The sequence below is a fragment of the Pleurodeles waltl genome, chromosome 10, assembly GCF_031143425.1.
Source record: "Pleurodeles waltl isolate 20211129_DDA chromosome 10, aPleWal1.hap1.20221129, whole genome shotgun sequence".
NCBI classification, from domain to species: domain Eukaryota; kingdom Metazoa; phylum Chordata; class Amphibia; order Caudata; family Salamandridae; genus Pleurodeles; species Pleurodeles waltl.
In genome coordinates this window covers 1080702786-1080727884 of record NC_090449.1, presented here as the reverse complement: position 1 = coordinate 1080727884, position 25099 = coordinate 1080702786, and positions in this window count along the sequence as shown.

Sequence of the window (25099 nt, the reverse complement as noted above, 5' to 3'; positions counted from 1 at the left end):
CTCCTGACGCTCTTCCCCTTCCTGATATTCCCTGATCAATAAACTCTTGATCCTCTTCCCCCTCCTGATGTTCCCTGATCCTCCACCTCTTTATCCTCTTCCTCTACCTGATGTCCCTGATCCTCCATCTCTTGATCCTCTTCCAGCTCCTGATGTTCCCTGATCCTCCACCTCTTGATCCTCTTCCCCCTCCTGATGTTCCCTGATCCTCCACCTCTTGATCCTCTTCCGCCTCCTGATGTCCCTGATCCTCCACCTCTTCATCCTCTTCCCCCTCCTGATGTTCCTTGATCCTCCACCTCTTGATCCTCTTCCAGCTCCTGATGTTCCCTGATCTTCCACCTCTGGATCCTCTTCCCCCTCCTGATGTTTCCTGATCCTCCACCTCTTGATCTTCTTCCAGCTCCTGATATTCCCTGATCCTGCACCTCTTAATCCTCTTCCACCCCTGATGTTCCCTGATCCTCCCCCTCTTGATCCTCTTCCACCCCCTGATGTTCCCTGATCCTCCACCTCTTGATACTCTTCCACCCCCTGATGTTCCCTGATCCTCTACCTCTTGATCCACTTCCTCCTGATGTTCTCTAATCCTCCACCTCTTGATCCTCTTCTACCCCTGATGTTCCCTGATCTTACACCTCTTGATCTTCTTCCACCTCCTGAAGTTCCCTGATCCTCTGCCTCTTAATCCTCTTCCAGCTCCTGATGTTCCCTGATCCTCCACCTCTTCGTCCACCTCCTTTTCCTGATGTTCCCTGATCCTCTACCTTTTTATTCCTCTTCCAGCTCCTGATGTTCCCTGATCCTCCGCCTCTTGATCCTCTTCCCCTCCTGATGATGCCTGATGCTCCACCTCTTTATCCTCTTCCAGCTCCTGATGTTCCCTGATCCTCCACCTCTTGATCTTCTTCCAGCTCCTGATGTTCCCTGATCCTCCACCTCTTGATCTTCTTCCAGCTCCTGATGTTCCCTGATCCTCCACCTCTTCATCCACCTCCTTTTCCTGATTTTCCTGATGTTCCCTGATCCTCTACCTCTTCCAGCTCCTGATGTTCCCTGATCCTCTGCCTCTTGATCCTCTTCCCCTCCTGATGATGCCTGATCCTCCACCTCTTTATCCTCTTCCAGCTCCTGATGTTCCCTGATCCTCCACCTCTTGATCTTCTTCCAGCTCCTGATGTTCCCTGATACTCTGCCTCCTGATCCTCTTCCCCCTCCTGATGTCCCTGATCCTCCAACTCTTGATCATCTCCCCCCTCCTGATGTTCCCTGATCCTCCACCTCTTTATCCTCTTCCTGATGTCCCTGATCCTCCACCTCTTGATCCTCTTCCAGCTCCTGATGTTCCCTGATCCTCCACCTCTTTATCCTCTTCCCCCTCCTGATGTTCCCTGACCCTCCACCTCTTGCTCCTCTTCCAGCTCCTGATGTTCCCTGATCCTCCACCTCTTGATCCTCTTCCCCCTCCTGATGTTCCCTGATCCTCCACCTCTTGATCCTCTTCCGCCTCCTGATGTTCCTGATCCTCCACCTCTTCATCCTCTTCCACCTCCTGATGTTCCCTGATCCTCCACCTCTTGATCCTCTTCCCCCTCCTGATGTTCCCTGATCCTCCACCCCTTGATCCTCTTCCAGCTCCTGATGTTCCCTGATCTTCTACCTCTTGATCCTCATTCCCCTCCTGATGTTCACTGATCCTCTGCTTCTTGATCTTCTTCCAGCTCCTGATGTTCCCTGATCCTCCACCGCTTGAACCTCTTCCACGCCTGATGTTCCCTGATCCTCCACCTCTTGATCCTCTTCCACCCCCTGATGTTCACTGGTCCTCCACCTCTTGATCCTCTTCCACCCACTGATGTTCTGTGATCCTCTGTCTCTTGATCCACTTCCTCCCTGATGTTCCCTGATCCTCCACCTCTTGATCCTCTTCTACCCCTGATGTTCCCTGATCCTACACCTCTTGATCTTCTTCCACCTCCTGATGTTCCCTGATCCTCCACCTCGTGATCCTCATCCACCCCTGATGTTCCCTGATCCTCCACCTCTTGATCCTCTTCTACCCCTGATGTTCCCTGATCCTACACCTCTTGATCTTCTTCCACCTCCTGATGTTCCCTGATCCTCCACCTCGTGATCCTCATCCACCCCTGATGTTCCCTGATCCTCCACCTCTTGATCCTCTTCCACCCCCTGATGCGCCCTGATCCTCCACCTCTTGATCCTCTTCCCCTCCTGATGTTCCCTGATCGTCCACCTCTCAATCTTCTTCCACCTCCAGATGTTCCCTGATCCTCCACCTCTTGATCCTCTTCCACCCCTGATGATCCCTGATCCTCCACCTCTTGATCCTCTTCCAGCTCCTGATGTTCCCTGATCCTCCGCCTCTTGATCCTCTTCCCCCTCCTGATGTTCCCTGATCTGCCGCCCCTTGATCCTCTTCCACCTCCTGATGTTCCCTGATCCTCCACCTCTTGATCCTCTTCCCCTTCCTGATGATGCCAGATCCACTACCTCTTGACCCTCTTCAAGCTCCTGATGATCCCTGATCCTCCAACTCTTGATCCTCTTTCAGCTCCTGATGTCCCCTGATCCTCAGCCTCTTGATCCTCTTCCCCTCCTGATGTTCCCTGATCCTCCACCTCTTTATCCACTTCCAGCTCCTGATGTTCCCTGATCCTCCACCTCTTTATCCTCTTCCAGCTCCTGATGTTCCCTGATCCTCCGCCTCCTGAATCTCTTCCTCCTCCTTCTGTCCCTGATCCTCCAACTCTTGATCCTCTTCCCCCTCCTGATGTTCCCTGACCCTCCACCTCTTTGTCCTCTTCCTGATGTCCCTGATCTTCTACCTCTTGATCCTCTTTCAGCTCCTGATGTTCCCCGATCCTCCACCTCTTGATCCTTTTCCAGCTCCTGATGTTCCCTGATCCTCCTCCTCTTGATCCTCTTCCAGCTCCTGATGTCCCTGATCCTCCAACTCTTCATCCTCTTCTGCCTCCTGATGTTCCTGATTCTCCACCTCTTCATCCTCTTCCTCTTCCTGATGTCCCTGATCCTCTACCTCTTGATCCTCTTCCAGCTCCTGATGTTCCCTGATCCTCCACCTCTTGATCCTCTTCCAGCTCCTGATGTTCCCTGATCCTCCACCTCTTCATCCTCTTCCCCCTCCTGATGTTCCCTGATCCTCCACCTCTTCATCCTCTTCCAGCTCCTGATGTTCCCTGATCTTCCACCTCTTGATCCTCTTTCCCCTCCTGATGTTCCCTGATCCTCCACCTCTTGATCCTCTTCCACCCCTGATGTTCCCTGATCTTCCACCTCTTGATCCTCTTCCACCACCTGATGTTCCCTGATCCTCCACCTCTTGATCCTCTTCCACCCCCTGATGTTCCCTGATCCTCTACCTCTTGATCCACTTCCCCCTGATGATCCCTGATCCTCCACCTCTTGATCCTCTTCCAGCTCCTGATGTTCCCTGATCCTCCGCCTCTTGATCCTCTTCCCCCTCCTGATGTTCCCTGATCTGCCGCCCCTTGATCCTCTTCCACCTCCTGATGTTCCCTGATCCTCCACCTCTTGGTCCTCTTCCCCTTCCTGATGATGCCAGATCCACTACCTCTTGACCCTCTTCAAGCTCCTGATGATCCCTGATCCTCCAACTCTTGATCCTCTTCCAGCTCCTGATGTCCCCTGATCCTCCGCCTCTTGATCCTCTTCCCCTCCTGATGTTCCCTGATCCTCCACCTCTTGATCTTCTTCCAGCTCCTGATGTTCCCTGATACTCTGCCTCCTGATCCTCTTCCCCCTCCTGATGTTCCTGATCCTCCAACTCTTGATCATCTCCCCCCTCCTGATGTTCCCTGATCCTCCACCTCTTTATCCTCTTCCTGATGTCCCTGATCCTCCACCTCTTGATCCTCTTCCAGCTCCTGATGTTCCCTGATCCTCCACCTCTTTATCCTCTTCCCCCTCCTGATGTTCCCTGACCCTCCACCTCTTGCTCCTCTTCCAGCTCCTGATGTTCCCTGATCCTCCACCTCTTGATCCTCTTCCCCCTCCTGATGTTCCCTGATCCTCCACCTCTTGATCCTCTTCCGCCTCCTGATGTTCCTGATCCTCCACCTCTTCATCCTCTTCCACCTCCTGATGTTCCCTGATCCTCCACCTCTTGATCCTCTTCCCCCTCCTGATGTTCCCTGATCCTCCACCCCTTGATCCTCTTCCAGCTCCTGATGTTCCCTGATCTTCTACCTCTTGATCCTCATTCCCCTCCTGATGTTCACTGATCCTCTGCTTCTTGATCTTCTTCCAGCTCCTGATGTTCCCTGATCCTCCACCGCTTGAACCTCTTCCACGCCTGATGTTCCCTGATCCTCCACCTCTTGATCCTCTTCCACCCCCTGATGTTCACTGGTCCTCCACCTCTTGATCCTCTTCCACCCACTGATGTTCTGTGATCCTCTGTCTCTTGATCCACTTCCTCCCTGATGTTCCCTGATCCTCCACCTCTTGATCCTCTTCTACCCCTGATGTTCCCTGATCCTACACCTCTTGATCTTCTTCCACCTCCTGATGTTCCCTGATCCTCCACCTCGTGATCCTCATCCACCCCTGATGTTCCCTGATCCTCCACCTCTTGATCCTCTTCCACCCCCTGATGCGCCCTGATCCTCCACCTCTTGATCCTCTTCCCCTCCTGATGTTCCCTGATCGTCCACCTCTCAATCTTCTTCCACCTCCAGATGTTCCGTGATCCTCCACCTCTTGATCCTCTTCCACCCCTGATGATCCCTGATCCTCCACCTCTTGATCCTCTTCCAGCTCCTGATGTTCCCTGATCCTCCGCCTCTTGATCCTCTTCCCCCTCCTGATGTTCCCTGATCTGCCGCCCCTTGATCCTCTTCCACCCCCTGATGTTCCCTGATCCTCCACCTCTTGATACTCTTCCACCCCCTGATGTTCCCTGATCCTCTACCTCTTGATCCACTTCCTCCTGATGTTCTCTAATCCTCCACCTCTTGATCCTCTTCTACCCCTGATGTTCCCTGATCTTACACCTCTTGATCTTCTTCCACCTCCTGAAGTTCCCTGATCCTCTGCCTCTTAATCCTCTTCCAGCTCCTGATGTTCCCTGATCCTCCACCTCTTCGTCCACCTCCTTTTCCTGATGTTCCCTGATCCTCTACCTTTTTATTCCTCTTCCAGCTCCTGATGTTCCCTGATCCTCCGCCTCTTGATCCTCTTCCCCTCCTGATGATGCCTGATGCTCCACCTCTTTATCCTCTTCCAGCTCCTGATGTTCCCTGATCCTCCACCTCTTGATCTTCTTCCAGCTCCTGATGTTCCCTGATCCTCCACCTCTTGATCTTCTTCCAGCTCCTGATGTTCCCTGATCCTCCACCTCTTCATCCACCTCCTTTTCCTGATGTTCCCTGATCCTCTACCTCTTCCAGCTCCTGATGTTCCCTGATCCTCTGCCTCTTGATCCTCTTCCCCTCCTGATGATGCCTGATCCTCCACCTCTTTATCCTCTTCCAGCTCCTGATGTTCCCTGATCCTCCACCTCTTGATCTTCTTCCAGCTCCTGATGTTCCCTGATACTCTGCCTCCTGATCCTCTTCCCCCTCCTGATGTCCCTGATCCTCCAACTCTTGATCATCTCCCCCCTCCTGATGTTCCCTGATCCTCCACCTCTTTATCCTCTTCCTGATGTCCCTGATCCTCCACCTCTTGATCCTCTTCCAGCTCCTGATGTTCCCTGATCCTCCACCTCTTTATCCTCTTCCCCCTCCTGATGTTCCCTGACCCTCCACCTCTTGCTCCTCTTCCAGCTCCTGATGTTCCCTGATCCTCCACCTCTTGATCCTCTTCCCCCTCCTGATGTTCCCTGATCCTCCACCTCTTGATCCTCTTCCGCCTCCTGATGTTCCTGATCCTCCACCTCTTCATCCTCTTCCACCTCCTGATGTTCCCTGATCCTCCACCTCTTGATCCTCTTCCCCCTCCTGATGTTCCCTGATCCTCCACCCCTTGATCCTCTTCCAGCTCCTGATGTTCCCTGATCTTCTACCTCTTGATCCTCATTCCCCTCCTGATGTTCACTGATCCTCTGCTTCTTGATCTTCTTCCAGCTCCTGATGTTCCCTGATCCTCCACCGCTTGAACCTCTTCCACGCCTGATGTTCCCTGATCCTCCACCTCTTGATCCTCTTCCACCCCCTGATGTTCACTGGTCCTCCACCTCTTGATCCTCTTCCACCCACTGATGTTCTGTGATCCTCTGTCTCTTGATCCACTTCCTCCCTGATGTTCCCTGATCCTCCACCTCTTGATCCTCTTCTACCCCTGATGTTCCCTGATCCTACACCTCTTGATCTTCTTCCACCTCCTGATGTTCCCTGATCCTCCACCTCGTGATCCTCATCCACCCCTGATGTTCCCTGATCCTCCACCTCTTGATCCTCTTCCACCCCCTGATGATCCCTGATCCTCCACCTCTTGATCCTCTTCCAGCTCCTGATGTTCCCTGATCCTCCGCCTCTTGATCCTCTTCCCCCTCCTGATGTTCCCTGATCTGCCGCCCCTTGATCCTCTTCCACCTCCTGATGTTCCCTGATCCTCCACCTCTTGATCCTCTTCCCCTTCCTGATGATGCCAGATCCACTACCTCTTGACCCTCTTCAAGCTCCTGATGATCCCTGATCCTCCAACTCTTGATCCTCTTTCAGCTCCTGATGTCCCCTGATCCTCAGCCTCTTGATCCTCTTCCCCTCCTGATGTTCCCTGATCCTCCACCTCTTTATCCACTTCCAGCTCCTGATGTTCCCTGATCCTCCACCTCTTTATCCTCTTCCAGCTCCTGATGTTCCCTGATCCTCCGCCTCCTGAATCTCTTCCTCCTCCTTCTGTCCCTGATCCTCCAACTCTTGATCCTCTTCCCCCTCCTGATGTTCCCTGACCCTCCACCTCTTTGTCCTCTTCCTGATGTCCCTGATCTTCTACCTCTTGATCCTCTTTCAGCTCCTGATGTTCCCCGATCCTCCACCTCTTGATCCTTTTCCAGCTCCTGATGTTCCCTGATCCTCCTCCTCTTGATCCTCTTCCAGCTCCTGATGTCCCTGATCCTCCAACTCTTCATCCTCTTCTGCCTCCTGATGTTCCTGATTCTCCACCTCTTCATCCTCTTCCTCTTCCTGATGTCCCTGATCCTCTACCTCTTGATCCTCTTCCAGCTCCTGATGTTCCCTGATCCTCCACCTCTTGATCCTCTTCCAGCTCCTGATGTTCCCTGATCCTCCACCTCTTCATCCTCTTCCCCCTCCTGATGTTCCCTGATCCTCCACCTCTTCATCCTCTTCCAGCTCCTGATGTTCCCTGATCTTCCACCTCTTGATCCTCTTTCCCCTCCTGATGTTCCCTGATCCTCCACCTCTTGATCCTCTTCCACCCCTGATGTTCCCTGATCTTCCACCTCTTGATCCTCTTCCACCACCTGATGTTCCCTGATCCTCCACCTCTTGATCCTCTTCCACCCCCTGATGTTCCCTGATCCTCTACCTCTTGATCCACTTCCCCCTGATGATCCCTGATCCTCCACCTCTTGATCCTCTTCCAGCTCCTGATGTTCCCTGATCCTCCGCCTCTTGATCCTCTTCCCCCTCCTGATGTTCCCTGATCTGCCGCCCCTTGATCCTCTTCCACCTCCTGATGTTCCCTGATCCTCCACCTCTTGGTCCTCTTCCCCTTCCTGATGATGCCAGATCCACTACCTCTTGACCCTCTTCAAGCTCATGATGATCCCTGATCCTCCAACTCTTGATCCTCTTCCAGCTCCTGATGTCCCCTGATCCTCCGCCTCTTGATCCTCTTCCCCTCCTGATGTTCCCTGATCCTCCACCTCTTTATCCACTTCCAGCTCCTGATGTTCCCTGATCCTCCACCTCTTTATCCTCTTCCAGCTCCTGATGTTCCCTGATCCTCCGCCTCCTGAATCTCTTCCCCCTCCTTCTGTCCCTGATCCTCCAACTCTTGATCCTCTTCCCCCTCCTGATGTTCCCTGATCCTCCACCTCTTTATCCTCTTCCTGATGTCCCTGATCTTCCACCTCTTGATCCTCTTCCAGCTCCTGATGTTCCCCGATCCTCCACCTCTTGATCCTTTTCCAGCTCCTGATGTTCCCTGATCCTCCTCCTCTTGATCCTCTTCCAGCTCCTGATGTCCCTGATCCTCCACCTCTTCATCCTCTTCTGCCTCCTGATGTTCCTGATCCTCCACCTCTTCATCCTCTTCCTCTTCCTGATGTCCCTGATCCTCCACCTCTTGATCCTCTTCCAGCTCCTGATGTTCCCTGATCCTCCACCTCTTGATCCTCTTCCAGCTCCTGATGTTCCCTGATCCTCCACCTCTTCATCCTCTTCCCCCTCCTGATGTTCCCTGATCCTCCACCTCTTCATCCTCTTCCAGCTCCTTATGTTCCCTGATCTTCCACCTCTTGATCCTCTTTCCCCTCCTGATGTTCCCTGATCCTCCACCTCTTGATCCTCTTCCACCCCTGATGTTCCCTGATCTTCCACCTCTTGATCCTCTTCCACCACCTGATGTTCCCTGATCCTCCACCTCTTGATCCTCTTCCACCCCCTGATGTTCCCTGATCCTCTACCTCTTGATCCACTTCCCCTGATGTTCCCTGATCCTCCACCTCTTTATCCTCTTCCACCCCCTGATGTTCCCTGATCCTTCACCTCTTGATCCTCTTCCCCTTCCTGATGTTCCCTGATCCTCCACTCTTGATCTTCTTTCCCCTCCTGATGTTCCCTGATCCTCCACCTCTTGATCTTCTTCCACCTCCTGATGGTCCCTGATCCTCCTCCTCTTGATCCTCTTCCACCCCTGATGTTCCCTGATTCTCCACCTCTTGATCCTCTTCCAGCTCCTGATGTTCCCTGATCCACTGCCTCTTGATCCTCTTCCCCCTCCTGATGTTTCCTCATCCTCCGCCTCTTGATCCTCTTCCCCCTCCTGATGTTCCCTGATCTGCCGCCCCTTGATCCTCTTCCAGCTCCTGATGTTCCCTGATCCTCCACCTCTTGATCCTCTTCCAGCTCCTGATGTTTCCTGATCCTCCACCTCATGATCCTCTTCCAGCTCCTGATGTTCCCCGATCCTCCACCTTTTTATCCTGTTCCAGCTCCTGATGTTCCCTGATCCTCCGCCTCTTGATCCTCTTCCCCGTCCTTATGTTCCCTGATCCTCCACCTCTTGATCCTCTTCCCCTTCCTGATGTTTCCTGATCCTCCACCTCTTTATCCTCTTCCACCCCCTGATGTTCCCTGGTCCTCCACCTCTGCTTTGATTTCTCCACTTGTTTCACTCATAGAGCTGATGCCGGAGAGCCATTGATGCCAGAGAGCCACTGGTTGCTTGGAAGGGCTGGTTTCAGCTTTACCCCTTGCTCTACAGGTCCTTCGCTGAAGCAGTGAAGCGAGGCAACCTGACGCGTATGAGCTGACGATGAGCTTTAAACCGGCTGGGTGCTGGATGATTTCAGTGGCCCCAGTGTTTATGAGGGCCGATGCTAACACTCCTGTAGCTTCACCCACCACTTGGCTTGCGTTGGCTTCTTCAGAGCCCTGCTTGAGATTATCCACATAACGCAGACTTCTCTATCCTCTCCTTCTCAGGTGAAGGATGGCTCTGTCTCTTCTTCCAGATTCCTGGGGTTCTGGATGATAGGGTTACCTCCAGGTGTGCCATCAGTGCCCCTGCTCCCCCTGCAGCACTGGACTCCACAGAAGCTGCAGTGGGTGCAGTCTGACACTTCTTGCCTTTGTATGATGCTGGCCAGGATCTCTCACTTTTATCTCACTGCCCCAATCTGGGGTAATACCTTTAGTTCTACTGCTGGGAAGGCCTCTTGCTAGAGCCTCTGCTTGGGTTCTCAAGTGCTCTGGAGAGGAGCCTCCTTCTTGGATGCTGTTATCTTTTCTAGTGTGGAGCAGCCGCAGAGCTGTAGGGTGGGAGCCCTTGCCTCTTCATCCACCTGGACCTATCACATGTGAAACACGGACTGTCTCTGGGGTCCACCTGCTTCTTAGATGGGGAACTTTGTACAACAAAACCCTGTGTGATCCATGTTCATCTGAGGGCAGAAAGGACCACTGAGCGCATCCTCAGCTGCAGCAGCACATCAGCTACCTCAGCCTGGGTCCATACCCTGAGAGAGGGGCACAGCTGTGGCATCGTTGGCTGCATATGGTGGGCTAACATCAACCATGTTCATTAGTGGGCCTTGAAATCAGGGTGCTATGATCACACCCCATGGCCTTTGACGGAGAGAGAGATGGACATACAGAGAGAGAGAGACCTACTGAGGCAGAGAGAGAGAGACAAACAGAGAGAGAGAGACATACAGAGAGCGAGAGAGAGGTGGGAGATAGAACGTCAGACAAAGACAGAGAGAGAGATATACAGAAAGAGAGAGAGGCAGACAGAGAGAGAGAGAAAGAGAGAGAGACATATATATATATATATACATAGAGAGCGAGAGAGAGACATAAACACATAGAGAGGTGGAAGCGAGAACACCAGACAACGACAGAGAGAGAGATATACAGAAAGAGGGGAGGGGAGAGACAGACAAAGACAGAGAGAAATTCAGAGAGTGGGGGGGAGAGAGAGAGAGACAGACATACAGAGAGAGACAGACATACAGAGAGAGAGATGACAGAGAGAAAGAGAGAGAGGGAGACAAACAGAGCAAGAGAGAGACATACACAGAGAGGACGCCAGACAAGGACAGAGAGAGAGATATACAGAGAGAGAGAGGGGGAGAGAGAGACAGACAACGAGAAAGAGAGGGACATACATAGAGTGCGACAGAGCCTGAGAGAGAGAGAGAATGAAGAGACAGACTATTGAGGCTGCTTAAGCTCATCTGTAACCAAACACAAAGACAAGTATGAGTCTGACGGTGACAAGTAGCGCCTTGAAGATGTGAGCTCTTCTTGTACATCATGCAAGAGCCCTCCACAAGCTCCACGTACCTGAAGCTCCCTCAGCTGTGCCGTTTCCAGGAGGCTCCTGTGCTGAAGACACAGACAGGGTGATGTCTCTGCTCTGTCTAGCGTCTCTGAATGAGATGGTGTAGACTCCGCTGTCATTGACCTGGAGCCTCAGGAGGCACAGAGACGCGTTCTCAGGGTAGAAGATGACACGGTCCAAGTATGTGTCATGGGTGAAAAGGCTTCCATCACACTTGAGGGGGCTCCCGTCCTCCCCCAGGGAGACGTTGTTCAGCTTATATACAATGATTGGATTTCTGCTGTCATTGCACTTCCATGTGATCATGAGTGGTTCACTCAGTGATCCATTCATCCTGTAGCTCACGGGCAGCAACACAGACTGATTGACAGCTCCAAGGATGGACCCCTGGGGTGCACTGATGAAGAGGGCGCTGGAGACACCTGTGGAGAAAAGAAGATAGAGAAGCGTGAGTTGAAGCAATTTTACAAACCAGCCTGCAGTCTTTCTTTAGGGGGTGCTGGGCTCCTGGCACTCTGCATGCAGAGAGCGGGACTTGTCATTTTAGGGGGGGTGGTGCGCTTCTGGCACTCTGCATGAAGAGAGCAGTTTAGGAGGCTGGCCTGGCTTGTAGTGGGTACTAGAGGTACTTACACTCTGTACCAGGTCCATTTATCCCTTATTAGTGTAGAAGAGGTGTTTCTAGCAGCTTAGGCTGATGGAAGGTAGCTATGGAGAGCAGCTTAGGCTGAACTAGGAGACATGCAAAGCTCCTACTATACCACTGGTGTCACATGCACAATATCATAAGAAAACACAATACACAGATATATTAAAAATAAAGGTACTTTATTTTTATGCCAATATGCCAAAAGTATCTCAGTGAGTACCCTCAATATGAGGATGCCAAATATACACAAGATATATGTACACAATATCAAAAATATGCAGTAATAGCAAAAGGAAGTAATGCAAGCAGTGTAAAGTTACAATAGATTGCAATAGGAGCACATAGGTATAGGGGCAACACAAACCATATATTCCAAAAGTGGAATGCGAACCACGAATGGACCCCAAACCTATGTGAGCTTGTATAGGGTCGCTGGGACTGTAAGAAAACAGTGAGGGTTAGAAAAATAGCCCACCCCAAGACCCTGAAAAGTAGGTATAAAGTGCACCTATAACACCCAGAGAGCACAGAGGTCGTGATAGGGGGTTTCTACAAGGAAGACCAACACCAGCAAAGCAACAACAGTGGATTTCCGGACCTGAGTACCTGAGAAACAAGGGGACCAAATCCAAGAGTTGCGACAATGTCGAGAGTGGGCAGATGCCCAGGAAATGCCAGCTGAGGGTGCATAGAAGCTGCCACCGGATGGTAGAAGCTGTGGATTCTGCAAGAACGAAGTCCGCTAGAAACTTCCCCTTTGGAGGATGGATGTCCCACGTCATGAAGAAGCTTGCAGATGTGTTCCCACGCAGAAAGATTGCAAACAAGCCTTGCTAGCTGCAAGGGTTGCAGTTAGGGTTTTTGGATGCTGCTGTGGCCCAGGAGGGACCAGGATGTCGCCACTTGGATGAGGAGACAGAGGGGGCGCCCAACAAGTCAGGGAGCCCTCACAGAAGCAGGCAGCACCCACATAAGTACCTGAACAGGCACTCGGAAGAAGAGTGAACCAGAGTCCACGCAAAGTCACAAAAGGGAGTCCCACGATGCCGGAGGAAAACTCAGAAGATTGTGCACTGCAGGTTAGAGTGTCAGGGACCCAGGCTTGGCTGTGCATGAAGGAAATCCTGGAAGAGTGCACAGGAGCCGGAGCAGCTGCAAATCACGTGGTACCCAGCAATGCAGTCTAGCGTGGGGAGGCAAGGACTTACCTCCACCAAACTTGGACTGAAGAGTCACTGGACTGTGGGAGTCACTTGAACAGAGTTGCTGAGTTCCAGGGACCACGCTTGTTGTGCTGAGAAGGGAGCCAGAGGACCGGTGACGCAGTCTTTTGTTGCCTGCGGTTGCAGGGGGAAGATTCTGTCGACCCACGGGAGATTTCTTCAGAGCTCCTGGTGCAAGAAGGAGGCAGGCTACCCCCAGAGCATGCACCACCAGGAAACAGTCGAGAAGGCGGCAGGATAAGCGATAGAAGGTTGCAGTAGTCGTCTTTGCTACTTTGTTGCGGTTTTGCAGGCGTCCTGAGCAGTCAGTGGCCGATCCTTTGGCAGAAGGTGAAGAGAGAGATGCAGATGAACTCTGGTGAGCTCTTGCATTTGGTATCTGAAGAATTCCCCAAAGCAGAGACCCTAAATAGCCAGAAAAGGAGGTTTGGCTACCTAGGAAGGAGGATAGACTAGTAAGAAAGGTAAGAGCCTATCAGAAGGAGTCTCTGACGTCACCTGATGGCACTGGCCACTCAGAGCAGTCCAGTGTGCCAGCAACACCTCTGTTTCCAAGATGGCAGAGGTCTGGAGCACACTGGAGGAGCTCTGGACACCTCCCTGGGAGGTGCAGGTCATGGGAGTGGTCACTCCCCTTTCCTTTGCCCTGTTTCGCGCCAGAGCAGGGGACCCAGGCTTGGCTATGCACGAAGAAAATCCCTGAACCGGTGTAGACTGGCTTATGCAGAGATGGGCACCATCTGTGCCGATCAAATCATTTCCAGAGGCTGGGGGAGGCTGCTCCTCCCCAGCCCTGACACCTTTTTCCAAAGGGAGAGGGTGTAACACCCTCTCTCTGAGGAAGTCCTTTGTTCTGCCTTCCTGGGCCAGGCCTGGCTGGACCCCAGGAGGGCAGAAGCCTGTTTGAGGGGTTGGCAGCAGCAGCAGCTGCAGTGAAACACCGGTAAAGGTAGTTTGGCAGTACCCGGGTCTATGCTAGAGACTCGGGGATCATAGAATTGTCTCCCCAATGCCAAAATGGCATTGGGGTGACAATTCCATGATCTTAGACATGTTACATGGCCATGTTCGGAGTTACCATTGTGACGCTATACATAGGTAGTGACCTATGTATAGTGCACATGTGAAATGGTGTCCCAGCACTCACAAAGTCTGGGGACTTTGCCCTGATCGATATGGGGGCACCTTGGCTAGTGCCAGGGTGCCCACACACTAAGTAACTTAGCACACAACCTTCACCAGGTGAAGGTTAGACATATAGGTGACTGATAAGTTACTTATGTGCAGTGTAAAATGGCTGTGAAATAATGTGGGCATTATTTCACTCAGGCTGCAGTGGCAGGCCTGTGTAAGAATTGTCAGAGCTCCCTATGGGTGCCAAAAGAAATGCTGCAGCCCATAGGGATCTTCTAGAACCCCAATACCCTGGGTACCTCAGTACCATATACTAGGGAACTTTAAGGGTGTTCCAGTATGCCAATGTGAATTGGTGAAATTGGTCACTAGCCTGTTAGTGACAATTTAGAAAGCAGAGAGAGCATAACCACTGAGGTTCTGGTTAGCAGAGCCTCAGTGAGACAGTTAGTCATCATACAGGGAACACATACAGGGCACACTTATGAGCACTGGGGCCCTGGCTGACTGGTCCCAGTGACACATACACTAAAACAACATATATACAGTGAAATATGGGGGTAACATGCCAGGCAAGATGGTATGTTCCTACACAACCCCCCATCCCCCCAAATGAAGGACAATAAGACTAGCCATGACCTGATGAGTCTTCATTGTCTAAGTGGAAATATCTGGAGAGTCCATCTGCATTGGAGTGGGTACTCCCAGGTCTATGTTCCACTGTATAGTACATTCCCTGTAGAGATATGGACCACCTCAACAATTTAGGGTTTTCACCTTTCATTTGTTTTAGCTAAAGTAGAGGTTTGTGGCCTGTCTGAACAATGAAGTGAGTGCCAAACAGGTATGGCCTCAACTTCTTCAGTGTCCAGACCACAGCAAAGGCCTCCCTCTCTATGGCAGACCAACGCTTTTCTCTAGGGGTCACCCTCCTGCTGATAAAAGCAACAGGTTGATCCTGGCCCTCAGAATTGAGTTGTGATAAGACTGCCCTTACCCCTAATTCAGATGCATCAGTTTGAACAATGAATTTCTTGGAGTAACATGGGCTTTTTAGGACAGGTGCAGTGCACATGGCCTGTTTCAGCTCCTCAAAAGCTTTCTGACAGCTAGCTGTCCACAATACCTTTTTAGGCATTTTCTTGGAAGTGAGGTCATTAAGTGGGGCTGCAATGGAGCCATAGTTCTTAATGAAACGTCTGTAATACCAAGTGAGGCCTAAGAAGGCTCTCACCTGGGTCTGAGTTGTAGGGGGAACCTAATCAATGATTGTTTGGATTTTCCCCTGAAGTGGTGCAATCTGTTCTCCACCTATCAGGTGTCCCAGATAAACTAATTTCCCCTGCCCTATCTGGCACTTTGAAGCCTTGATAGTGAGGCCTGCCTTTTGCAGGGCCTCCAAAACTTTCCACAGGTGGACCAGGTGATCATCCCAGGTGGAGCTAAAGACAGCTATATCGTCAAATGAAAGGTGCTTGGATACTTGGCAGATGCCAGTGTATCTATGAGCTCATCTGCCCTGGGTATAGGGTGAGCATCAGTTTTAGTTACCTGGTTGAGACCTCTGTAATCTACACAAAACCTCATCTCTCTTTTCCCATCTTTTGAGTGAGGCCTTGGTACAAGCACCACAGGAGAGGCCCATGGGCTTTCAGAATGTTCAACCACTCCCAGTTCAAGCATTTTCTGAACTTCTTGTTTTATGCAGTCCCTGACATGGTCAGGCTGCCTATAGATCTTACTTTTGACAGGCATGCTGTCTCCAGTATCTATAGTGTGCTCACACCAAGAAGTGGTGCCTGGCACAGTAGAAAAGAGTTCAGAAAACTGACCCAGGAGATTTATGCAGTTGTCTTTCTGCTCAGCAGTAAAACAGTCTGCCAAAACTACACCTTCCACTAGAGCATCTTGTTCTGTGGAAGAGAAGAGATCAGGGAGAGGGCCACTCTCTTCTTCCTGTCCTTCATCTGTTGCCATGAGCAGGGTGAGATCAGCCCTGTCATAGTAGGGTTTTAGGCGATTGACAAGGAGCACCCTAAGGGGACTCCTGGCAGTGCCCAGGTAAACCAAGTAGGTGACATCTCCCTTCTTTTCAACAATGAGATGGGGTCCACTCCATGTGTCTTGGAGTGCTCTTGGGGCCACAGGCTCCAATACCCACACCTTCTGTCCTGGTTGGTACTGAATCAGAACAGCCTTCTGGTCATGCCATTGCTTTTGGAGTTCTTGGCTGGCCTGAAGGTTTTTACTGGCCTTTTTCATGTACTCAGCCATTCTGGATCTTAGGCCGAGTACATAGTCCACTATGTCTTGCTTAGGAGCTTTTAAAGGTTGTTCGCAACCCTCCTTCACAAGTGTTAGGGGACCTCTTACAGGGTGTCCAAATAGGAGTTCAAAGGGGATGAAGCCCACTCCTTTCTGGGGTACCTCCCTGTAAGCAAAAAGGAGGCAAAGTAACAGGACATCCCATCTCCTCCTGCGTTTTTCAGGGAGTCCCATTATCATTCATTTGAGAGCTTTATTAAACCTCTCAACCAGTCTATTTGTTTGTGGATGATAAGGTGTGGTGCATTTGTATGTTACATCACATTCCTTCCACATGGCCTTCAAGTATGCAGACATAAAGTTGCTACCCCTGTCTGATACAACCTCTTTTGGGAAACCCACCCTGGAAAAGATTCCCAGGAGGGCTTTTGCCACTGCAGGAGCTGTAGTGGTCCTTGGAGAAATAGCTTCAGGATATCTTGTGGCATGGTCCACTACCACCAAGATAAACCTATTGCCTGAAGCAGTGGGAGGGTCAAGGGGGCCAACTATGTCAACCCCTACCCTTTCAAAGGGAACCCTAACCACAGGCAGTGGAATAAGGGGAACCTTTGGGGTGCCACCAGTCTTGCCACTGGCTTGGCAGGTCACGCAGGACTTACAAAAATCCTTTGTGTCCTCTGACATCCTAGGCCAGTGAAACAGGGGGACAAGCCTTTCCCATGTTTTAATCTGCCCCAAATGTCCAGCCAAGGGAATGTTGTGTGCCATAGTTAGGAGGAACTCTCTGTTCTGCAGGGGAATGACCAATCTCCTGGCTGCTCCAGGTTTTGGGTCCCTTGCCTCTGTGTACAAGAGGTTGTCCTCCCAGTAAACTCTATGTGAGTCACTGACATCCCCGTTTTGCTGTTTGACAGCTTGCTGTCTTAGACCCTCTAATGTGGGACAGGTTTGCTGTGCCACACTCAGCTCCTCCCTAGCAGGCCCCCCTCCACCCAAAAGCTCAGCAGTGTCTGCTGCCAGCTCCTCTCGTGAAGGTTCTACACAGGGGGGAAATTCTTCTTCCTCAGAAGTAGAATCATCTGTAGAGGGAGGGGTAGTGGGTAGGGATTTACCATTACTATCCCTAGCTTTAGGGAGCACTTGGTCCATTGTTCCAGGATCCAAGTCACCCTGTCCTTTTTGCTTTTTGGCCTGAGCCCTTGTCAAAGCAAAAATATGCCCAGGAATGCCCAGCATTGTTGCATGAGCCTCCAACTCCACTTCTGCCCAAGCTGATGTCTCTAAATCATTTCCTAGTAGACAGTCTACAGGTAAATCTGAAGCAACCACAACTTTCTTTGGACCAGTAACCCCCCCAGTTGAGATTCACAACAGCCATGGGGTGGCTAAGAGTGTTGTTATGAGAGTCTGTCACTTGGTACTGGTGACCAAGTAGCTGTTGTTCAGGGTGTACCAGTTTCTCCATTACCATGGTAACACTGGCACCTGTGTCCCTGTAGGCCTGAACCTCAACACCATTTATTAGGGGATGTTGCTTGTAGTTATCCATATTAAGGGGACAAGAAACCAAGGAGGCCAAATCAATGGCACCTTCAGAGACTAACACAACCTCTGTGGTCTCCCTAACAAGACCAACCCCAACTAAATTACCAAAAGTGAGCCCAGCTACTCCCTTGGATTGGCTATTAGTAGGTTTGCTCCCACCACCACTATTACTAGGGGCACTAGAGGTTGCAGTTGGGGTTGTGGTAGTGGGAGGCTTGGTGCTTTTCCTTGGACAACTGGCATCAGTTGTCCAATGGCCTTTTACTTTACATAAATAGCACCATGGTTTCTTTACTTGATTAGAAGAGGATTTGGACCCACCACCCCCACCAGAGTATTTTTGTGGGCCTGATGAAGACTCATTTTTGGATTTGTCCCCACCCTTGTCTGAAGACTTACCATTCTTCTTCTTGCCATCCTTGTCACCCCCTGTATGAACTTTTCTGTTCACTCTTGTTCTGACCCATTTGTCTGCCTTCTTTCCCAATTCTTGGGGAGAGGTCAGATCTGAGTCCACTAGATATTGGTGTAACAAATCAGACACACAGTTATTCAGAATATGCTCTCTAAACTTAATCCTGTATTGTTCAGTGGTTAAGCCAAATCCATCCAAGAGTGCATTCTTCAAAACTGTAAAATTATTGGCATCACTTTCCTTCACAGTAAGGAGCCTATCCCTACCCTTTCCACTGAAAGATAGCCATAGGATAGCAGCCCACTGCCTTCGAGGGACCCCCTGTACCATACAGGCCCTCTCAAGTGCAGCAAACCACTTGTTAATGTCATCCCCCTCCTTGTAATGGGGAACTATCTTGTGCAGATTCCTAGAATCATGCTCTCTCACAGGACTGCTATCTGGAATACTGCTGCTGCCACCATGGGGTCCTAACCCCAACCTCTGTCTCTCTTTTTCTAAGTCTAGGGATTCCATGTCTAGAGCCAGCTGTTGCTGTTTAAGCTTCAGTCTGGACTCTTCCACTTTCAACTTATTGAGTTCCCTTTCTAACATCTTGTCATCAGGGTGGGTGGGTTGGGAATGTTTTGACGCAGAAGAAAGATTTGAATGAGCAGAGGGGGACCTGTCCCTAACAGTTGGCACCCTAACAACCTGGCCTCCAGGAACAAAAACATCCCTACTGTGATGGGAGCTTCTATTACTACCAGCATTGCTAGGTGACTGGGGCTCCCCTGAGTCAGAGTGTGAGCTATCTCCTAACTTCTCAATTGAATTACCAGCTAAGGCCTTATTAGACAATAATTCTCTAGAAGGGTTCTTTCCTACCACTAAACCTCTATCAATGCAGAGACTCCTTAGGCTCTTAAAGTTAAGGTGGTCATAAGTTGTATTGACCAAATCAAGAGGAGTTCCTACACAAGACATGATAGAAAAAGGTTTAGAGACATAAAAGAGAGAAAAAGTTTCAGGACTTTTTAAGGAACAAGAAAGAAAATAAAACTTTTTCAACTTTTTAGAAACTTTTTGAAAGTTTAGAGGTACTTTTCAGCACTTAGCAGATAGTGTAAGAGAAGAAAAGCAAAACTTTTTGGTTAGGTGTACATACACTGAACTTGTTTTGTATATTATTCTCCCATGAAAAGTACAAAATGAAAAAGTGGTAAGTAGTTGCAAATACTTATCCCACCGCTGCACGACCAATGTAGGAGGCTGGCCTGGCTTGTAGTGGGTACTAGAGGTACTTACACCTTGTGCCAGGTCCAGTTATCCCTTAGTAGTGTAGAAGAGGTGTTTCTAGCAGCTTAGGCTGATAGAAGGTAGCTATAGCAGAGCAGCTTAGGCTGAACTAGGAGACATGCAAAGCTCCTACTATACCACTGGTGTCACATGCACAATATTATAAGAAAACACAATACACAGATATACTAAAAATAAAGGTACTTTATTTTTATGACAATAGGCCAAAAGTACCTCAGTGAGTACCCTCAGTATGAGGATGCCAAATATACACAAGATGTATGTACACAATACCAAAAAATATGCAGTAATAGCAAAAGGAAGTAATGTAAGTAATGTAAAGTTACAGTAGATTGAAATAGGAGCACATAGGTATAGGAGCAACACAAACCATATACTCTAAAAGTGGAATGCGAACCACGAATGGACCCCAAACCTATGTGAGCTTGTAGAGGGTCGCTGGGACTGTAAGAAAACAGTGAGGGTTAGAAAAATAGCCCACCCCAAGACCCTGAAAAGTAGGTGTAAAGTGCACCTATAACCCCCCAGAGAGCACAGAAGTCGTGATAGGGGGTTTCTGCAAGAAAGACCAACACCAGCAAAGCAACAACAGTGGATTTCTAAGACCTGAGTGCCTGTAAGACAAGGGGACCAAGTCCAAGAGTCGCGACACTGTCGAGAGTGAGTAGATGCCCAGGAATTGCCAGCTGAGGGTGCAAAGAAGCTGCCACTGGATGGAAGAAGCTTTGGTTTCTGCAAGAACGAAGAGGACTAGGAACTTCCCCTTTGGAGGATGGATGTCCCACGTCGTGAAGAAGCTTGCAGAGGTGTTTCACGCAGAAAGACCGCAAACAAACCTTGCTAGCTGCAAGGGTCGCGGTTAGGGTTTTTGGATGCTGCTGTGGCCCAGGAGGGATGTTGCCACTTGGATGAGGAGACACAGGGGGCGCCCAGCAAGTCAGGGAGCCCTCACAGAAGCAGGCAGCACCAGCAGAAGTACCGGAACAGGCACTTGGAAGAGGAGTGAACCGGAGTCCACCCGAAGTCACAAAAGGGAGTCCCACGACACCGGAGGACAAATCAGAAGGTTGTGCACTGCAGGTTAGAGTGTCGGGGACCCAGGCTTGGCTGTGCACGAAGGAAATCCTGGAAGAGTGCACAGGAGCCGGAGCAGCTGCAAATCACGCGGTACCCAGCAATGCAGTCTAGCATGTGGAGGCAAGGACTTACCTCCACCAAACTTTGACTAAAGAGTCACTGGACTGTGGGAGTCACTTGGACAGATTTGCTGAGTTCCAGGGACCATGCTCGTCGTGCTGAGAGGGGACCCAGAGGACCGGTGATGCAGTCTTTTGTTGCCTGCAGTTGCAGGGGGAAGATTCAGTCGACCCACAGGAGATTTCTTCAGAGCTCCTGGTGCAGAAAGGAGGCAGGCTACCCCCAGAGCATGCACCACCAGGAAACAGTCGAGAAGGCGGCAGGATAAGCGATACAAGGTTGCAGTAGTCGTCTTTGCTACTTTGTTGCGTTTTTGCTGGTGTCCTGAGAAGTCAGCGGTCGATCCTTTGGCAGAAGGTGAAGAGAGAGATGCAGAGGAGCTCTGGTGAGCTCTTGCATTCGGTATCTGAAGAATTCCCCAAAGCAGAGACCCTAAATAGCCAGAAAAGGAGGTTTGGCTACCTAGGGAGGAGGATAGGCTAGTAACACAGGTAAAAGCCTATCAGAAGGAGTCTGTGAAGTCACCTGCTGTCCCTGGCCACTCAAAGCAGTCCAGTGTGCCAGCACACCTCTGAATCCAAAATGGCAGAGGTCTGGGGCACGCTGGAGGAGCTCTGGGCACCTACCCTGGGCGGTGCAGGTGAGGGGAGTGGTCACTCCCCTTTCCTTTGTCCAGTTTCGCGCCAGAGCAGGACTGGGGGATCCCTGAACCGGTGTAGACTGGCTTATGCAGAGATGGGCACCATCTGTGCCCATCAAAGCATTTCCAGAGGCTGGGGGAGGCTACTCCTCCCCAGCCCTGACAACTTTTTTCCAAAGGGAGAGGGTGTAACTGTGAGAAAGTAGCCTCTTTCTAGCCTTGTTACCCCCACTTTTGGCCTGTTTGTGAGTGTATGTCAGGGTGTTTTCACTGGCTCACTGGGATCCTGCTAGCCAGGGCCCAGTGCTCATAGTGAAAACCCTATGTGTTCAGTATGTTTGTTATGTGTCACTGGGACCCTGCTAGTCAGGACCCCAGTGCTCATAAGTTTGTGGCCTATATGTATGTGTTCCCTGTGTGGTGCCTAACTGTCTCACTGAGGCTCTGCTAACCAGAACCTCAGTGGTTATGCTCTCTCATTTCTTTTAAATTGTCACTAACAGGCTAGTGACCAATTTTACCAATTTACATTGGCTTACTGGAACACTCTTATAATTCCCTAGTATATGGTACTGAGGTACCCAGGGTATTGGGGTTCCAGGAGATCCCTATGGGCTGCAGCATTTATTTTGCCACCCATAGGGAGCTCTGACAATTCTTACACAGGCGTGCCACTGCAGCCTTAGTGAAATAACGTCCACGTTATTTCACAGCCATTTTACACTGCACTTAAGTAACTTATAAGTCACCTATATGTCTAACCTTTACCTGGTAAAGGTTAGGTGCAAAGTTACTTAGTGTGAGGGCACCCTGGCACTAGCCAAGGTGCCCCCACATTGTTCAGGGCCAATTCCCCGGACTTTGTGAGTGCAGGGACACCATTACACGCGTGCACTACATATAGGTCACTACCTATATGTAGCTTCACAATGGTAACTCCGAATATGGCCGTGTAACATGTCTAAGATCATGGAATTGCCCCCTCTATGCCATCCTGGCATTGTTGGCACAATTCCATGATCCCAGTGGTCTGTAGCACAGACCCTGGTACTGCCAAACTGCCTTCCTTGGGGTTTCACTGCAGCTGCTGCTGCTGCCAACCCCTCAGACAGGTTTCTGCCCTCCTGGGGTCAAGCCAGGCTTGTCCCAGGATGGCAGAACAAAGGACTTCCTCAGAGAGAGGGTGTTACACCCTCTCCCTTTGGAAAATGGTGTGAAGGCAGGGGAGAAGTAGCCTCCCCCAGCCTCTGGAAATGCTTTCTTGGGCACAGATGTGCCCAATTCTGCATAAGCCAGTCTACACCGGTTCAGGGACCCCTTAGCCCTGCTCTGGCGCAAAACTGGACAAAGGAAAGGGGAGTGACCACTCCCCTGACCTGCACCTCCCCTGGGAGGTGTCCAGAGCTCCTCCAGTGTGCTCCAGACCTGTGCCATCTTGGAAACAGAGGTGCTGCTGGAACACTGGACTGATCTGAGTGGCCAGTGCCACCAGGTGACGTCAGAGACTCCTTCTGATAGGCTCCTTCAGGTGTTGCTAGCCTATCCTCTCTCCTAGGTAGCCAAACCCTCTTTTCTGGCTAATTAGGGTCTCTGTCTCTGGGGAAACTTTAGATAACGAATGCAAGAGCTCATCAGAGTTCCTCTGCATCTCTCTCTTCACCTTCTGCCAAGGAATCGACTGCTGACCGCTCTGGAAGCCTGCAAAACTGCAACAAAGTAGATAAGACGACTACTGCAACTCTGTAACGCTGATCCTGCCGCCTTCTCGACTGTTTTCCTGGTGGTGCATGCTGTGGGGGTAGTCTGCCTCCTCTCTGCACTAGAAGCTCCAAAGAAATCTCCTGTGGGTCGACGGAATCTTCCCCCTGCAACCGCAGGCACCAAAAAGCTGCATTACCGGTCCCTTGGATCTCCTCTCAGCACGACGAGCGAGGTCCCTCGAATCCAGCAACTCTGTCCAAATGACCCCCACAGTCCAGTGACTCTTCAGTCCAAGTTTGTTGGAAGTAAGTCCTTGCCTCACCTCGCTAGACTGCATTGCTGGAAACCGTGACTTTTGCAGCTACTCCGGCCCCTGTGCACTTCCGGCGGGAATCCTTTGTGCACCGCCAAGCCTGGGTCCACGGCACTCTAACCTGCATTGCACGACTTTCTAAGTTGGTCTCCGGCGACGTGGGACTCCTTTGTGTAACTTTGGGTGAGCACCGTTTCACGCATCCTTGTAGTGCCTGTTTCTGGCACTTCTCCGGGTGTTACCTGCTGCTAAGAGGGCTCCTTGTCTTGCTCGACGTCCCCTCTACCTCCTGGTCCAATTTGCGACCTCCTGCTCCCTCCTGGGCTACAGCAGCATCCAAAAACGCTAACTGCACGATTTGCAGCTAACAAGGCTTGTTGGCGTTCTTTCGGCGGAAAAACACTTTTGCACGACTCTCCACGGCGAGAGGGATCCGTCCACCAAAGGGAAAGTCTCTAGCCCTTTTCATTCCTGCAGAAACCTCAGCTTCTTCTGTCCAGTAGAAGCTACTTTGCACCCACAGCTGGCATTTCCTGGGCATATGCCCATCTCCGACTTGCTTGTGACTTTTGGACTTGGTCCCCTTGTTCCACAGGTACCCTAGATTGGAAATCCATCGTTGTTGCATTGTTGGTTTGTGTCTTTCCTGCATTATTCCTCTATCACGACTTCTTTGTCTTCTGGGGAACTTTAGTGCACTTTGCACTCACTTTTCAGGGTCTTGGGGAGGGCTATTTTTCTAACTCTCACTATTTTCTAATAGTCCCAGCGACCCTCTACAAGGTCACATAGGTTTGGGGTCCATTCGTGGTTCGCATTCCACTTTTGGAGTATATGGTTTGTGATGCCCCTATCCCTATGTGTCCCCATTGCATCCTATTGTAACTATACATTGTTTGCACTGTTTTCTAAGACTATACTGCATATTTTTGGTATTGTGTACATATATCTTGTGTATATTTCCTATCCTCTCACTGAGGGTACACTCTAAGATACTTTGGCATATTGTCATAAAAATAAAGTACCTTTATTTTTAGTATAACTGTGTATTGTGTTTTCTTATGACCTTGTGCAAGTGATACTTGTGGTACTGTAGTAGCTTCACACGTCTCCTAGTTCAGCCTAAGCTGCTCTGCTAAGCTACCATTATCTATCAGCCTAAGCTGCTAGACACCCTATACACTAATAAGGGATAACTGGGCCTGGTGCAAGGTGCAAGTACCCCTTGGTACTCACTACAAGCCAGTCCAGCCTCCTACATTGCTTGTGCAGTGGTGGGATAAGTGCTTTGAGACTACTTACCACTCTTGCCATTGTACTTTTCATAAGAGAAAAATATACAAAACAAGTTCAGTGTGTGTACACATAGCTAAAAAGTTTTGCATTTCCTCTTTTCACTCTTTTCTAAAGTGCTGAAAAGTACTTCTAAACTTTCAAAAAGTTCTTAAAAGTTTAAAAAGTTTTTTTTCTGTCTTTCTAAAAAGTTCTGAAAACTTTTTTCTCTTTTTCTATTACTTTAACTCTCTCTAAAAATGTCTGGCACAGGCCAAAATGTTGATCTGTCCAAACTTGCATGTGATCACCTTAGCTGGAAAGGAGCAAGGAGTCTCAGCATAGAGAGAGGTTTGAGTGTAGGGAATAATCCTTCCTTGGAATTGTTACTTAACATGCTTAGAGA